This window comes from Asparagus officinalis, chromosome 7 (assembly GCF_001876935.1).
Source record: "Asparagus officinalis chromosome 7, Aspof.V1, whole genome shotgun sequence".
Lineage (NCBI taxonomy): Eukaryota > Viridiplantae > Streptophyta > Magnoliopsida > Asparagales > Asparagaceae > Asparagus > Asparagus officinalis.
This window is the reverse complement of record NC_033800.1, coordinates 71335540-71353174: the sequence shown is the minus strand read 5'-3', so window position 1 is coordinate 71353174 and position 17635 is coordinate 71335540.

Genomic DNA, 17635 nt, shown 5'->3' with positions numbered 1-17635 from the left:
TCTAAAAGACAATCTTTATTTGCAAATGATTCCCGTGCACAAGCTAATGGTCCACAAAAACAAATGGATCTCTTTCATTGCACATATTGCAATCGGAAGGGTCATTTGAGTGATTATTGCTTTGACCGTGTTAGTGCACTACATTCGCCCAAGAGGGTTCATAATCCTAGGGCTTTAAGCTTTATTGATAGGGGTCATGTCCCTAAACAATTCGGCATCAAGAATGCTTGGGTGCCAAAATGATTTTTAAATTAAGAATTTTAGTGTTTTTATTTTTTTCTTTTTTCTTGGTTTTGAAAAATTATACTTTGAACTTTTGAACATGAAAACAATTCTTTTTATTGGTCAAATTCTTTTGTTTTCATGATTATTAGTTTTGATTTTAATGAGAGGTTTGTGTTTATATAACCCTCCGGGTTTATTGGGTGTTTATTCCCAAATCATGTTTACCGGATGATAGAATGATTATATGGGTTGGAACAAGCTTAAGAGCTTGATATATTGTTGCCTCTCTTGAAATTCTTTTATCAAAGATTTTATTTTGAATTATTGCTTTGGATTCATTATATTTAGAGGCTTTACCCGAACACAGCGTTTCCACCTCGGAAAGCACGCTTCGCGGCAATGAGCCTAACTACGAGCCTCGGCTGATACAGCTGAAATACGACCCTCAGTGGCGCGTTATTCCTCCAAAACACAGCCCTCAAGAAAGCGTTGCCAAAAATAAACGCACACCTCACATATGCGTTCAAACAAAATATGACCCTCAAATGTCTGTTTCACCAACCAAACGCGACCCTCAGGGGTGCGTTCAACCAAAAAGTGACCATCAGGGGTCTGTTTCATCATTTAAACGCAGGCCTCGGCCTAACGTTTACAAATACAAACACGACCCACGCGTTTCTTCTCAAGAACTCGACCCTCGCGTTTCCTCTCAAGGACGCGATGTGGTCCGCCAAGATCGACATGGGTTTAAAATCCATGTTTGATAAGAGTCAGTATTACCCACTCAAGAGCAGGGGGTGCCATCTCCTTCCGTGCGCTCAGAAGGAGACCCCTCTCAGGTGTTTGACTTGCAGGAATTGCTATCAAGGGGCAAACCATCACAGCAAGCGGCTCATTTATGCCAATGTGAGCGGCTTATTTCCACAGTCCTTTTAGAATGCCATTGTTGCGCATCCGTACCGTGGTAATCTGTGTTCAACAGATTAACGAATGCCGTTAGACCGGCCAAACGACAACGTCGCCACAAAAAGAAGATAGCCGAAACTGAATACCCTGAAGTCACTATAAATATGATAGGTAGAGGGAAGGCTTCAAATCCCGGTGCTGATGAGTCATAAAGAAGTCATTCCCCGAGTGTTCGGGAAATTTGTGATGAGTTCGAAGGAGTATACCGGCATACTCGGACTCGGACAGGAACCATTCGCTTGATTGACTACCAAAGGTTGGCCAAGGGAATCGTTTCAGATGATGAACATTTGGCAATTGCCGAATCTCAATCTTCAAGCTCCGTCGTGGCACAAGAAGCTCCCGTTTACATGACTAGAGGCCCCGATGACTTAGCAAAGAGAGTTGACGAACACCACGTTATGCTCCAGGTGCAACAGGAGACACTTCTCCATAAGAAGGATATGCTAGCCCAACTCCTTGCTGAAAAAGGTCAAAGACCGGAGTCCTCCCGGAGGATAATTTCTAAAGGAAAGCAGAAAGCACCTGAGCATTCGGATCGCGAAACTCAGAACATAGAATTTTCTTCTGAAAATGAGAAGGAGATGGAAAGAGAGCTACACCCTCAGTCCTCTAAGGTGGATGAATTAGAAGCTCTCCTCAACACAATCGCCAACAGGAGTGAGCTCATACGACCCTATCCTGCTGAGTGGGACACAACTCCCTACCCACCAAAGTTTAAGGCCCTAACCTTGCAACCGTTCGATGGCACAGGATCGCCGAACCAGCACATCTACTACTTTAAGTCACAGACGGGGGATGTGGTGGCAAACGACGCCATTCTAACTCGACTGTTTATCGGCACTCTCAAGGGTGTCGCTTTCAAGTGGTTTATGAAACTGCCTGCTGGATCCATTCAAAAATGGGTAGATCTGGAAAGGCTTTTCTTAGCCAGGTTCTTTGAGGACGATACAGAAGTCTCGGTCCTGAGTCTCCTCACCACCAAGCAGAGGAAGGGAGAGTCTATCAAGACTTATGTGGAAAGATTCCGTAGCATGGCATTGTGATGCCCATCAGGTATGAATCAATCAACTTTGGTTGAAACTTGCAGGCACAATTTGCAGACCCAGCTCCTTGCTCAGATGGGGATAGCAGAATGTCACTCTTGGAGACAATTGGTATCACAAGGAGAACAAGCCGAAGAAATCGTTGCTCGAGTCAAGGCTGAAGAAGTTACCCAACCTAAGCCACAACAGCAACGCAACCAGAACAATGCTCCTCGATCCAAGGAAAAAGAGACTTTGGCTGCCGACACCAACACACGAGCACCACCTGCTAAGCAAGGCAAGGTACCGAATCAACAAAGAGCGCCCAAGCAGTATTTGTTTAAAGAAGAGCATGTGGACACCTTATTCCAGTTACTTCGTAAGAACAACAAGTTGCAGCTTCCCGAAATCAGGAAGCCGGATGAAGTAGGAAAGGTAGATGACCCTAATTATTGCCGCTATCACAGGTTCCTAGGACATCCTACCAGAAAATGTTATGTCTTCAAAGACATTTCCTAATTATTGCCGCTATCACAGGTTCCTAGGACATCCTACCAGAAAATGTTATGTCTTCAAAGACATTTTACAAAATCTGGTGAATGCTAACGTGCTTACCTTGAAGCCAGAACAGAAGACCATATCCACTAATTTGGTAACGGTCCAGTTCGGTGATTTTCCCCCTGTGGCGGCTACAGATGGCGTCATTCCCATCCATAAAGGGGAAATACACCTAAAAAATACTGACTTACACAGTCAGAAGGATAGGGGGTTAGTACCATTCACTGCCCCAAAAGGGGAGATCATGTGGGTCCATCCCGACCTAGTTGAAGATCAACAATGGACAAAAACTACGTCCAAAAAGAAGGGAGACAAGCCTAAGTCATCCAACATGATTAGCCCATCTGTTAATGAGAATGATGATCATCTCAAACCTCTTACTGACTCAGAAGAAGAGAGGATTGCCCTGGCTGCATACCCGGGAGGCAACCCTGGCACTCGGTCAGGAAAAGCTTACCTGAGGGACTACGACCAGAATGCTCAATAAGCTAAAGAACAGCCCCAAGACGCTGGGGGTTCTGTACCAAAGAAGCCAGTTGATAAAGGGAAACAAAAGGAGATCCGGTTCAACAAAAATCTTCTCCAAGAGCCCAGAGAGTCAAGCGCTCCCTTCCAATTCAATGTCATGGCGCAGCTGGCCAACATACCGGCCATGATTACTCTATATGAGCTCCTAAGGTTATCCAAAACTACTAAGGAAGCTCTGATTGAAGCATTAAAGAATACGGAGAGTTTTATTACACAAGTCGCTCTAATCCTTGAAGCTTCTGAAGACCAGCCTTGCCTGCAATGCCTACAAGCAGCAAGAAGTTTTCCTTGCATATCATTTACGCATGAAGACATGTAGGTCAAGCATAAGCACGACAGACCGCTATACTATACGGGGTATATCGGGTCCTCCGAAATCAATCGTGTTCAAGTTGACCCGGGCTCGGCACTCAGCATCATGCCTTACAGGGTCATGCAGGTCTTAGGGATTCCCATGCATCGGCTGAACACCACTCAGACTACCATCTTCGGGTTCAATGCTAACAGCACTCGGCCCCTGGGAAAGATCAAATTCAGATGCCAGATCAGAGATCTTAAGTCCGAAGTGACTTGTTACATCATAGATGCGGACACGTCCTACAATCTATTGTTGGGACGACCATAGATTCACGCAAACCAGATTGTCCCATCTACCCTACATCAGGTCATGAAGTATGTTAATGATGAAGGGGAAGTTCGAACCCTAATTACGGAAAAATACCCCTTCAGAGGAGTGGAAAATTTCCATACAGATTCCGTTTTCTACTTAGAATCTCAGGAGAAAGAAGACGTTGATAGTGGCAATGAAGCCGATATCGAGCCGGATCCTGAAGAAGATTGTCCATGGGAATTAAACTTCAATGTAATGGGTCAAGATGAGAACAATAATAATGTACCGAGTGAGGGCGAGTGGTGCATTAATGAGGATTTTATTTCGGCGTACTTGTCTGATGTGTCCACTAAAAATGAACAAATAGAGAATGATCTTAATGCAGGTACCAACCCATGGCACACATTGTGTGCAGAGGCATTCCTCACATTGCCGATTAAATCATCCTTCACTTCAGATGAGGAGGTAGAGAATGCACAAGAGGCTTTCTTCAAAGTCCCGTCCAAAAGGAGAAGCCGATCTATTTTGGTAAAGTCAAACCCGAACAACTCAAGCGAGGAAGTTCAGAGGAAGATGATGGAGTTCCTTAATTCCATTACCATGAACCCAATTTTATACGTCTAATGAAGCAAATGGGATATAATTTTAATGAAAAATTGGGTTTAAACTTTGGGAAAGGAAGACGAACACCATTTCGAATGTCTCTCACCCCCGAAGGAAAACCTCCGGATTATTACCAAAAAACTAGAAGAGGAGTAGGCTACGTCACAACTTCCTCTATCTCAGAAAATGAAACCAGTAATTATCTGTGTCAGGACCATTCATCCGGGATATCCTCATGGGAATCCGATCTCAGTGTCGGACCTTTCTTTGGAAATTTAACTGTGAACATGGTTTCAACCAATCATCCAGATGAAGACGCAGGGGGTGACAAAGAATTAATAATCAACCAATGACCCATGGATTAAACAGATTAACGTCTTGTAGGATATGAGTTTCGAACAGCGCGAACCATCTACTGAAGATAAAGTAATCCAGGTCAACATGGGGGACGAATCTGACCCTAAACCAATCTTCATAAGCGAAAGCCTATCATCATCCGAGAAAGAAGATCTTATATCCCTCGTCCGAGAGTATATAGATGTCTTTGCTTGAAATTATGAAGATATGTCTGGCCTTGACCCAAAAGTGGCCATGCATCGTCTTAACATCTATCCGGATGCAAAACCCGTTAAACAATAACAACGTCGGTTTCGTCCAGAGATCATGGAAGCAATTGAGTTTGAAGTTAAAAAGCTTATAGACTCAGGTTTTATTAGAGAGGAATAACACCCGGACTGGGTAGCCAACATTGTTCCAGTTCCTAAAAAGAATGGTAAGGTCTGGATATGTATCGACTTTCGTGACCTTAACGCAGCTTGTCCAAAAGACGAGTTTCCTCTTCCCATCACTGATGTCATGATTGACAATACTTGCGGTTGTGAAAGGATGTCTTTCATGGATGGATTCTTCCGATACAATCAAATCAAGATGTATCCTGAAGACGAAAATCATACTGCGTTCAGAACTCCACTGGGGGTGTATTGCTACACAGTAATGCCCTTTGGCTTGAAAAACACATGTGTAACTTATCAACGTGCAATGAACGCCATCTTCCACGAACATCTGCGTAAGAAGATAGAATGCTACGTTGACGACATAGCAATAAAAAGCTAACATAAAGGTGATCATCTTACAGACTTGAAGACAATGTTCGATATAATGCGAGCACATCAGCTAAAGATGAACCCAACAAAATCGTTCCTTAGGGTATCGAGTGGAAAATTCCTGGGATTTATTGTCACATACAAGGGAATTTCTCTTGATCCAGAGAAAATTCATGCTATCCAGGACATGCCACTTTCGAGGAATCTCAAAGAACTCAGGGGTTTGCAAGGAAGACTGGCCTACATCCGGAGATTCATATCCAATCTCTCGGGGAGCTGCCAACCTTTCTCTAAGCTTATGAAGAAAGGAGTGTCCTTTGTATGGGATCGAGAATGCCAGAGAGCATTCAAAGAGATTAAAAGATATCTCACCCAACCGCCGGTTCTTATGGCCCTAATATCAGGAAAACCATTCCTGTTATACGTGAGAGCCATGGACCATTCTCTTGGAGCTTTACTAGCCCATAACAACGATTAAGACCAAGAGCAAGCCATCTATTACCTAAGCAGGACCATGATGGGAGCCGAACACCGGTATAATCCGGTCGAAAAAGAATGTCTCGCTTTGGTATTCGCAGTCCAAAAGATGCGATATTACCTGGTAGGACAAATGATTCACATCATTTCTAAGGTGAATCCTTTGAGAGTTCTGATGACGAAACCATCGTCTCTGAATTGTCGGCTAGCGAAGTGGGCAATTCTCCTATCACAATATGACATGTAATTTATGCCCCAGAAGGCTATTAAAGGCCAAACATTGGCAGACTTCTTAGCCGATCATCCGGTGCCAGGAACATCTAAGTTGTACGAAGAATTACCCGATGAAGTTGTCAAAACTTACGTCACCTAAGAAGCTATGCAAGTATGGAAGTTATTCTTTGACGGTGCATCCAGAGCAAACCCTCATGGAGCAATTACTGCGGGAGTAGGAGTAGTGTTCGTCTCTCTGAATGGTCACGTGATCCCAAGTGGATTTTCCCTGATCGAGCCCTGCACCAACAATGTAGCCGAGTATAATGCTCTGCTATTAGGAATGCAATTTGCTGAAGAGCTTAATATTCGGCATCTCGAGGCTTACGGTGACTCTCAGCTCACAATTTGCTGAAGAGCTTAATATTCGGCATCTCGAGGCTTACGGTGACTCTCAGCTCATCGTAAATTAAGTTCGAGGAGAATACGAGGTGCGTCATGAGGATCTGATCCCGTACTACTTCGTAGTGCTAAAGCAAGCTAAAAAGTTCGAAGGTTTTTATTGAATACATTCCACGAGCTCAGAATGCTTATGCATACGCTTTAGTCTCATCGGCAACTTCATTAGCATTGCCACCAGGGGCTGAAACAATGATTCCAGTCACGGGATGCGAGCTATACTGTTCCAAGCTTCCTATAGAGGAAAGTTCAGACAAGACAATAACGGGAAAAGTCTGCACAACCTCCATGGAGCTTGAATCTAGGGATTGGTGATTCCCGTATATCGACTACGTCCTATACAGAATTTTGCCTGATGATATTAAGGAAGCAGCCGCTATCAAGCGAAAGGCCCTCCGATTCTATTACGACACAGTTTCCCAAATATTGTATCGAGTTTTGCTTCGATGGCGTTTTGCTTCGATGGCTTTCTCAAAAAGAAGCAAAGGAAGCCCTCAAGGAGGACCATGACGGAATGTGCAGAGCTCATCAACCCGGAGCTAAGTTAGGAGATCGTCTCTGGCGAATTGGCTATTAATGGCCAAAAATGTTCTCCGACACAGTCGACTACGCTAAACGTTATCACGCATGTCAGATTCATGGTGACTTTATCCATCAGGCGCCAGGTAACTTACATCCCACATCTGCGTCTTGGCCATTTGAAATGTGGGGTATGGATGTTGTGGGACCAATCTCACCTCCGACTTCCAAAGGACACCTATTCATTTTGGCTGTAACCGATTACTTCTCCAAATGGGCAGAGGCAATCCCGCTAAAAGAAGTCAATACTTCGAATGTGATTAAATTCATCAAACATCACGTCATCTATCGTTTTGGAGTCCCAAGACGGATAGTTTATGACAACGGGACACAATTTGTTAGCTTTGGATTTTAGAGATTTTGTGATAAGTTTCACATCCAAAGTGTTGCATCTACAACATATTATCCACCAACAAACGGCCTGGCAGAAGCTTTTAACAAGATCATCATGAAGCTTCTTAAAAAGTTTGTTTCTAAGAGCCGACGCGATTGGGACGAAAGACTCGACGAATGTCTGTGAGCCTACCGCACAACGGTAAGGACTCCTACCAGAGCTACGCCTTTCTCTTTGGTATACGGTTGCGAAGCTATGATACCTTTAGAAATTCAGATCCCTTCCCTGAGAGTTGCTATCGCAACGGGAATGATAGAGGAAGAGAAACATCAACTGCGCCTGTAAGAACTTGAAGCCTTAGATGACAAACGACTTCAAGCTCAAAAACAGATCGAGTTATATCAAGCACGTATTTCTAAAATCTACAACAAAAAGGTTAAAGAACGGATTTTTAAGAAAAGCGATTTAGTTTTGGCCAACAGACGACTCATGGTGATGACGCACAAGACCAAAGGGAAGTTCAATCCTAAATGGGAAGGACCATTCATGATAGAATCAGTCTATTCAAATGGAGCTTATCGCCTCATTGATCAAAAAGGAGATAGGCTCATGATGCCGATTAATGGGAAGTTCCTTAAGAGATACTTCTCGTAAGTCATGTAGCCCTATTCTTCCTCTTAACTCCAGTCAAGTTAGACTGGGGGTTGTCAATTAAGAGTGTATTTCAGGAATAAATGTTTAATTTTCCTGTTTTGTATGTCGTCAGACTGGGGGTTGTCAATTAAGAGTGTATTTCAGGAATAAATGTTTAATTTTCCTGTTTTGTATGTCGTCATGTTAACACTACACCTCTGAATAAATGTTTAATTTTCCTGTTTTGTATGTCGTCATGTTAACACTACACCTCTGACGATTGAAATTTTTTAGAATTATTCTAAGTAGTAATAAAGAGAATTTTGATTTTATGCTAAGTTAACACTACACTTACAGCATTTACATTGCTTTTCATTGTCCTGAATTAGAATTCAACAAAAGAGATGATGAAAGGCAAAATGATATCATTTTTATTCAATATTGTTAATTGGAATACAAAGCGACGATAATCGAAATGGAAACGATACAAAAATTATTCCCCAGCTAAAAAATAGTACATAATCTAAGTATCAGGATTCATCAACTTAAGGGACTTCAGCCTGGACTTGAAGGAGAAAGTTTCTTCACATGAGCTGCTCGGACTTGTTCCTTAATCTCCCTTCTGAGTTCTGCTTTAATAGGGGCAGCAGCAACAATGTCTTTTCGAATCCTCTCAGCCGCGTGGAGCGTGCGGCAAAAATCTATATAAATGAGACCACTTTGAAGCTCAAGCCCTTTTCTAACATCTTCATATTGAGCCATCTGGGCTTTCTTCTGGTCCAACTCAGCTTCTAATTGAGCAATAGATTCTTCCGTGGCACGAATTTTAGAAACAACACCTTTGATATCAGTATATGCTTGAGAATGCTGCTTCCTTAAGGTAGTTATGCGGGCCTTTTTGTCAGACAAGTCCTTGCGAAGAGTCTCCTGATGATGTGCCTTCGAGATTGTAGCCAAAGAGAGAGCCGACTCCACTTTAGATTCCATATTGGTGCGTTGTAGCTCCTTGAAAGCTGCCAACTCTGCTTCTAATAGGACGACACTCCCTTTATAATGTTCAGTCCATGACGCATCACCCTTATCCCTGATTTTATCTAAACACTTGGTCAGGATAGGTTCACAATCCTCAAAGGAAGCACCCCCAACGCTGACGATATCAATAGTCATTTGGATCCAGTCATCTAATTCCTCAATCAGTTTCTTCAGATCTCTTGATCGTGGAGGAGGAACAGTTGTATAGATCGGATCTGCATACTCATCCCTAGTAGGTGGATGAGCAACCTCGGAAGGATGGCCTTCATATATACTTTGGTCCCAGATGAGAGGAGGAGAAGCAGATTCCAAACCCTTAATGGGCAATATCTCGTTGGCTCCCGCTTCTTCAGGAATGGAAGGGATCGATCGAAGCATTTCATCTTCCTTATCGGCTAAGCATGTAATGGGTGCAGATTTCATCGCGTCCCCCATCAACTTGGCCCTCTTGGAGTTTTTGGCAATGACGGGTTTTCGCTTGCGAATTTTCCTATCGTATTCGCCTTCCTCGGCAGCAGAAAGAGCCTGTTTCCCCGACGATCTTAAAGCATGAGGCTCGGGAGTAGGCATTTCTATAGGAATTTCCTTAGCCGCCTTGTCTTCAGGAGAGTCAGCAATTAACGACCCCTCTTCAGCCCCCGTAGGAACCTCTTCTTCAGAAGGTTCAATGGTGGGCAACTCCTTTGGGGCTTCGACTGCTCCGACCGCTTCTCGTTTACAGGAAATATACTCCTCTATTCCTGGTAAACGAGTCTTGGTAGAACCACTTCTCGATTTATACAACTCCCGAATCTTATTTATGCATGAAGTATAGATGTCGTATTCCAAGATTCGAGAAGCCTCATCAAACCAGTTGTGAAAATCCGCAACGATAGAACAGCCGGGTGGTGAATTGGGTAAAGTAAAGTGCGCGTGAGTCCCTCTGGCAGAGAAGAAGTACCATGCGCGAGCCCCTTCATACAAATTCTCGACTTGAGCCAACGTCGGATTGGGATTGCCAACATAAAGCTGATCATATCCAAATTGTCTGGCGAATCTAGAAGGCATGTAAGGCTCAATGATGCACTTCTCTCTCAAGCGGTAGACCAGATAGCCTAATCTGATCATGAGAAGCCATCTGAAGGTGCCTTCTTCCAAAGAGGACGAACCTTCAAAAAGCACGTCTGTGAAGCTGACATTCTCTTCATCAGCTCCATCAAAGTTAGGAGCACAACAGAAAATTCTGTAATTGTCTCCCCGAGACAAAAGCTGTTGAGCCTTGACTATGTAGGTATTAGTCCACGTGGCCGACTCTAATCGCTGTACAAAGGGAACATAAGCATTATCGTCCTCAGATACCCCCATCATCAACGAAGGGCAATGCAGCACGAACCAGGCCACCAAGTACGTATACGACACTGGTACTCGTGGTTGGGGAGTTTTCCCAACTTTCCTCCCAATAGACTTAATCCCCTGGGTGCCGACAAGCTCAGAGGTCAACATCCTTAAGCCGCTCTGCACGCAGCCCGCCATAGCAGTAAGGAGGCTCACAGGTCTCCCATGTGCTAATAAAATAGCTGGGTATACAATCTCAGCTAGTATTTCCTCTACTAGCTTTGACGGTACTACACACCGCTTCAACCATATCATGAAGAAGCCAGCAAGGAGAGCCGTGTCAGAAATAGGATTTGTGGCTTGGTAGTGGAAACTTTCAAATTTGACACCAGCCTCAAAATCATCTTCCATACACTCTGTCTCGTAAGTAGCATTGGACGCCTTAATGCGGGCTTTAGCGCTTTTAGGAGAAATGGCAGCAAGACGGGATACAACTTTATCTTTCTGGTTTAAGTTCTGAAAGAGGTATTCCGCCCACGCAGTATGCATAATGCCCCCTCTGCGCATCCCAATGACTTGAGCACATATATGGAAGTGGCACATCAACTCTCAGAAAGTAGCATGAATTTCTGGGTGTGCCGCCCTCAAAATGGAGAGCTCCTCGGTAGTAGGGATGAATTCTTCGTAGGGCATCCGATCGAACGGCAGCCCCGATACTGCTTGCATCTCATGGAGAGCAAAACCTAACTCCCCTATAGGTGTAAAGAACGTGCAGCTGTCCGAGTTATATCTCTCCAACATAGCGAAGAAATTATGATAACTTTGCACAATCCCACATCGAGTAGCTAACACTGGGATTGCGAGACCCGATTGAGCGAGCGGCTCCTTAAGCTCCTCAAGAATAAAGTCCACCATTCGGGTCCACCAACCTCCCTCTCCAGAACAAACCCATCTGGGAGATCTGAACATCTATGTAGAGAATTCACCCTGAGCAGTAATGAATTGGCGAATGAAGATATTCGCTGGGCGTGGAACCTCTGAAGTAAGATCCATCTTCTCAAATAGGCCTGGCCTCAAACCCTTAAGTTGTCCACCGATTTGTGTGTGAGCCTGTCGACCAAATCCAAGCGACACATTTTCTTTCTCCTTGACTATGTCAAAAGTCAAACCCCGATGACAGCTCACATTCAAGAAGTACAAAAGTGGATACATCCTCTTCATACTTGAGAGAAAGAGGAAGCGGTTATTGACTCTCCGCAGCAGCTTTGACTCCTCTGCATGTATGAAACGGTCATCAGCTACTATGTGATCTCCAAATATGAACACCGGTTTAGGAAATTGATCATGGCCGGCTGGGGTTTCCAAGTCTAAATCGGTGACCAAAGCTTTGAGAGTAGAGCATCGGGGGAATTTGATCATGCTCGTTCTCTCTGAGTCAGAGAAAGTGCACAACGAAATTCTGTCGCGAAGGCCAAAAACTTCATTCGTGTCAGGGCCGCCAATATACCCGAAATGATGCTCCTATGAAAGCGGCACATTTGGAAGGAACACTGCAAAGTCAAAAGCAAAGATTAGCAGCTAAAACAAGTTGTTGACATAAATACCAGACTAGAAACATAGAGATCAAGGCCCGCATGTCAAATCTTGAACACAAAGGGCTAGCCTCGTGTTGAAAATCTCAAACGCGAGAGTCGAGCCTCGTGTTGAAAATCTCAAACGTGAGAGTCGAGCCTCGTGTTGAAAATCTCAAACGTGAGAGTCGAACCTCGTGTTGTAAATCAAAACGGGAAGGTCAAGACACATGTTGTGAATCCCAAGCGCGAAGGCCGAGACCCACATTTAGAATTCAAAACGCTGGAGTCAACACTGCGTTTCGCAATGAACATAGAGTCCTAACTCTGCGTTTTCATTAAAACGAGTCATCTTCCTCGCTGTCAAGAACCCATCTAGGGTTTTCAGAAAACTTATCAAAGCAAGTTATTTTGATCACCACTTACCACGACAGGGAGGCTCCCGTGACGGAAACGGTGCTGACGACGTTAGAGTCGAACCTCGTGTTGTAAATCAAAACGGGAAGGTCAAGACACATGTTGTGAATCCCAAGCGCGAAGGCCGAGACCCACATTTAGAATTCAAAACGCTGGAGTCAACACTGCGTTTCGCAATGAACATAGAGTCCTAACTCTGCGTTTTCATTAAAACGAGTCATCTTCCTCGCTGTCAAGAACCCATCTAGGGTTTTCAGAAAACTTATCAAAGCAAGTTATTTTGATCACCACTTACCACGACAGGGAGGCTCCCGTGACGGAAACGGTGCTGACGACGTTCCCGTAGGAACGAGAACACCGCCGGCGTCCCCAGCCAACGGTGTTTTGGAAGTCGCTCCAGCGACTTTCTTAGAACTAGAAATCAATCTTCGTGGCGCCATCAGTCGAAGAAAACGTTGTTGATAAAAAAGGATGGAGTTCACCGGTAATCTCGTCGGAATCAAACGAGAGTTCTCGTTCTTGGAACTAGCCAAAAAATGGAAAGAGTCGAATTACTCTTGACATGACCACTCGGGTCAATTTATAATAGCCGTCAAGTTGTTAAGATGGCACGAGATTCTAGGAGAGAATCCCAACCATTTTTCGAAACGCAATATTTCGTGTTTTTGGATAAAGTCAGTCAAGACTTTAATCTTAATGCGAAGTTCACGTCCACGTTCAAATTCCCAAATGTTAGGCTCAGGCCAGCGTTACAAAGGTTCTTAACCTCACGTTTCGAATCTCAAATACAAAGGTCACCTTTGCGTTGTAATTCTTCCAAATGAAGAATCTACCCCTGTGTTTTCAAACATGACACTTAGTCCCTAAGTTCATGGACTCTTTTAATAGAGTGCTGTTAAACTCTGTGTCTCCTCAGCATAATCTAAATCATCATCAAGATAATATTACACTCCGGACGATCATCATCCCCACAGAGATTGAATTTAGTTGTCATCACTACCAATATGACTATAATTTCTCTGTCAAGATCCACTTATCGATTCTCATCAATAGAACGATAAATCTCCAAAATCATTCAAATCATGGTCAATTTACCAACTCTCCTCAGCATAGTATCAAATAACCAATTGATCAACTTCCTTTCAGTGGGGTAGCATAGTATCAAATAACCAATTGATCAACTTCCTTTCAGTGGGGTAATAAAATTCCCCAAATCTTGTTCAAATCACAAGTAATACAATTCATCGTCAACTTCCTTTCAGTGGGGTAATAAAATTCCCCAAATCTTGTTCAAATCACAAGTAATACAATTCATCGCTCCGATGATAAAACATTTAGCAATCCTCCCCAGCGAGACGCTAAAATATCTTCCCCACAGATATCACATTAAAATTACACCTCTGATAAAAATCAACTTATCGACTCTCTTCACTAGAACGAGAAGTCCTTAAAATTGCCCCGATCGTAATATCTCTCTTGTCATGTTAAAATCACACCTTTGACAAAGTTAACTTATCGACTCTCTTCAATAGAGCGATAAGTCCTCAAAATTACCCCGATCGCAACATCTCTCTTGTCACGTTAAAATCACACCTCTGACAAAGTCAACTTATCGACTCTCTCCAATAGAGCGATAAGTCCTCAAAATTGCTCCGATCGCAATATCTCTCTTGTCACATTAAAATCACACATCTGACAAAGTTAACTTATCGACTCTCTTCAATAGAGCGATAAGTCCTCAAAATTACCCCGATCGCAATATTACTTCAGTCATATTAAAAATCACACCTATGACAAAATTAACTTATCGACTCTCTCCAATAGAGCGATAAGTCTTCAAAGTGACCCAGATCACAACATTGTCACCGTTACGTTAACATCATACCTCTAACAATTCAAACCCACCTACTTGAACCTTTTTTATCTCTCTACATAGAAAGTATTCTCATAAAATCCCTAGCGGATTAAACTCTTTCCAGAATTATCCCTAGAATTAATAAGGAAAACTTGTGAAGTTCAATCTATGAGAAAATTCACGCCAAGTTAATAGTACACTTCTGGCACTTATAGATTTCTTTCAGTGTTTAAAGCAAAAGCGTAACACAGGAAGAATTCTACTAGTCAGCCCTATTTTGGGAGAATAATAAAGTATTTATTCAAAATAGTTAGAAATTTTCTGGAGTTATCTTAAATGATAATAAAGAGAATTTTCTAAATCAGAGTTATTGTGGAAATCTACCCTAAGCTAAAATCGCACCTCTGGCATTGCTCGTGATTCTGTCGCTAAAGATCAAAACATGACATATGCAAGAAATAATGAGAAGCCAATATCACTTTTTATGCAGAAGCCAAAAAGAAAGTGATACAAAGTAGAGCTATTCTCATTAAAAGATTATTACAAAGTCAAGATTCACTCGTGCATCAAATCAAAAGAGGTAAGTTGAGTTTTGACTGCAGTTAACTCCTCCTCGTGATTAGTTCGCACCATGGCTTCAGCTTTCGCCCGTAGTTCATCTTCACCGGGCATGACAATGGCCGCCATCTCCTTCCTGGCATGTTCCAGGGCTTGAGCCTTCATGTGATACTCCAAAACACCAGTTGCATTCTTGGTGCTGAGGATATTGACGATGTTCTCTTCACAAGAAAGTTGAGCCTTTAGTCGCAACACTTCAGCTTCAGCTTCAACAAGCCTTGTACGAAGCAAGTTCATGGAAGCAGTTGAGAGTTCCAGCTCCTCCCGTCTCCGAATATTATGCTCTCGAAGCTCTATCACTTGACGCTCTCGAAGCTCTATCACTTGACGCTCTCTTTTAGCTAAGTCCCGTTTCATCGCCTTTCGGCGAGCCACTTCTTCAACCTGAAGACCAGACAAAGTTGACATAATTTGTGGCTGAAATTCCCTGCGACCCAAAGCTTCGAAGTGCTGCAACTGTGCTTCCAAGAAAAGAATAGCCTCTGAGTAATGCTCAAACCACTGAGTGTTTCCCACACTTCTAACTCCGTTTAAGCCTGCCTCCAGGAGAGGCCGTAAGGAGTTAAAAGTTCCTTGACCGCTGATCACATATTCAATTACCTTCTTCGCGAGGCTGTTCAAGTACACCAAAGAATTTTGAAGAAATTCAGGTGTGCCCGCGAGACTTGAAACAGTAGTCGGGGATGCCCCCCCTGGCATTGAGATTGATGCAGGTGATCCAGGTGCTGAAGCTGCAGAAGCAATTGAAACATTCAATTGCGAAGGACTTGAGGTCAAAGCCATCATTACCCTCGCTTGAGATGTGCTTGGTCCAGCCTCTGCTTGTGTAAGTGAAATCAAGCAGCTGCCGTGGATAAGCCAGGCAAGGGGTGCTCTTGCAGAGGAGCTGACACTTGCACGAGCTGCTATTCCGGACGAGGAGTCACAATAGTGGTCCCGGGCAATGCTGCCGGCGAAGCAGCTACCGTGGATGAGCCAGGCAAATGTTGCTCTTGCAAAGGAGTTGACACCTGCATAAGCCGTTGTTCCATATGAGGAGTAGCAGTGGTAGTCCCGGGAGGAGGTGAACCTGCACACAAAAAGGGTCAGAATACGGAAAGAACGTGCTGAAGAATTCGAGAAAAACTAGGCTTACCGAAGATGTGGAAAGGAAGATAACCTGATGCCTTATCGGATGGGACCTTGGGAGCATCATCAAAAGTAGTGATGTCATCCATAGAATCGTGCTCTTCGTCCTCCTCTCCATCACCTGGCATGTTGCCAACTTCAGCATCCTCATTACCCCTATCTTCATCAACTGCATCACCAGTCGATGAGCCTTCATAATCCACTTCCTCTTCATCATCACGTATAGCTGAAAGCTCAGGAAGACTTGCACCGATAGCCGATTTAGTCATAAGTCCCGTTGTCGGACTAGGACTTGAACCAGCAGCCTGTGGAATTAGTGCTGAAAAAGGAGGGGATGGATTCTCTTCAAAACCCCTTGGTTCTAATGCAGGAGCCCTGGTAGGGTCTATTGCTAGAGCAGATTCTGCAACTGTAGCCATTAATTCACCCTCTTCATCCTTGGAAGGATGGTGAGAGGAAGCTTTACTTGATAAGGCCGGACCATGCGAACAGAGCCCAGTTCTATGTGGAAGGCCCACAACTGAAGATTCATACTACTCTTCTTCTTCTTCTACATATCTAATAGCGTCGGTCATCAATTTTGGTGTTCGCTGGCTTTTAGCAGGAGGAGACCCAACCATCAACTTCCGATGGGTCTGCTTATCGTATTGACCAGTTTCATCTGCTGAGAGTTTCCTCTTTCTAGCTGCCCTTGCCATGGCAGAATCAACCGCTCCAGGTTCCTTTACTGGAGTAGGCTCAGCTGCGTGCTCCTCTTCTTCCCCAGCAGACGGGTCCTCAACAGACAAAAACTCATCTATCCCTCTCAGGCGGGATGTTTTAGACCCCTTCCTTGAAGCGTACATATGTCTGATCTCCTTCTGACAAGACGTATTCAAGTTGTAGCCGGAGATTTGAGAAGTAGCATAATACCAATTGCAGAAACCCATGGAAGTATAGGAGTTGGGCGTCTTATGGGGGAGCTTGAAGATAACTTTGGTACAACCAGCCACGGAATAGTACCAAGCCCTGGCCCCTTCATATAGGTTGCTCACAATTGAGACCTGAGGTCGAGGGTTTCCAACATATAGCTGATCGTACCCAAATTGGTGAGCAAATCTAGAGGGTTGGTAGGGCTCGAGGAAACATTTGCCGCCCTGTCTGGAAATCAAGTAGCCTGGCCTGATGGAGAGGAGCCAATGTAAAATACCCCCGCTCAGCTGAGTGAATCCATTAGGACCTGCCACATCCTAATACTCCACTCCATATACCCCACCTTCAAAGTCGGGAAAACAGCGAAAGATGTGGTAGTTAGTGTCTCGCGACAGGATCTGACGAATCCTAACCATATAATTCCCCACCCACTTTGCAGATTCCAGTCGTTGCGCAAATGGAGTGAACGAGTCAC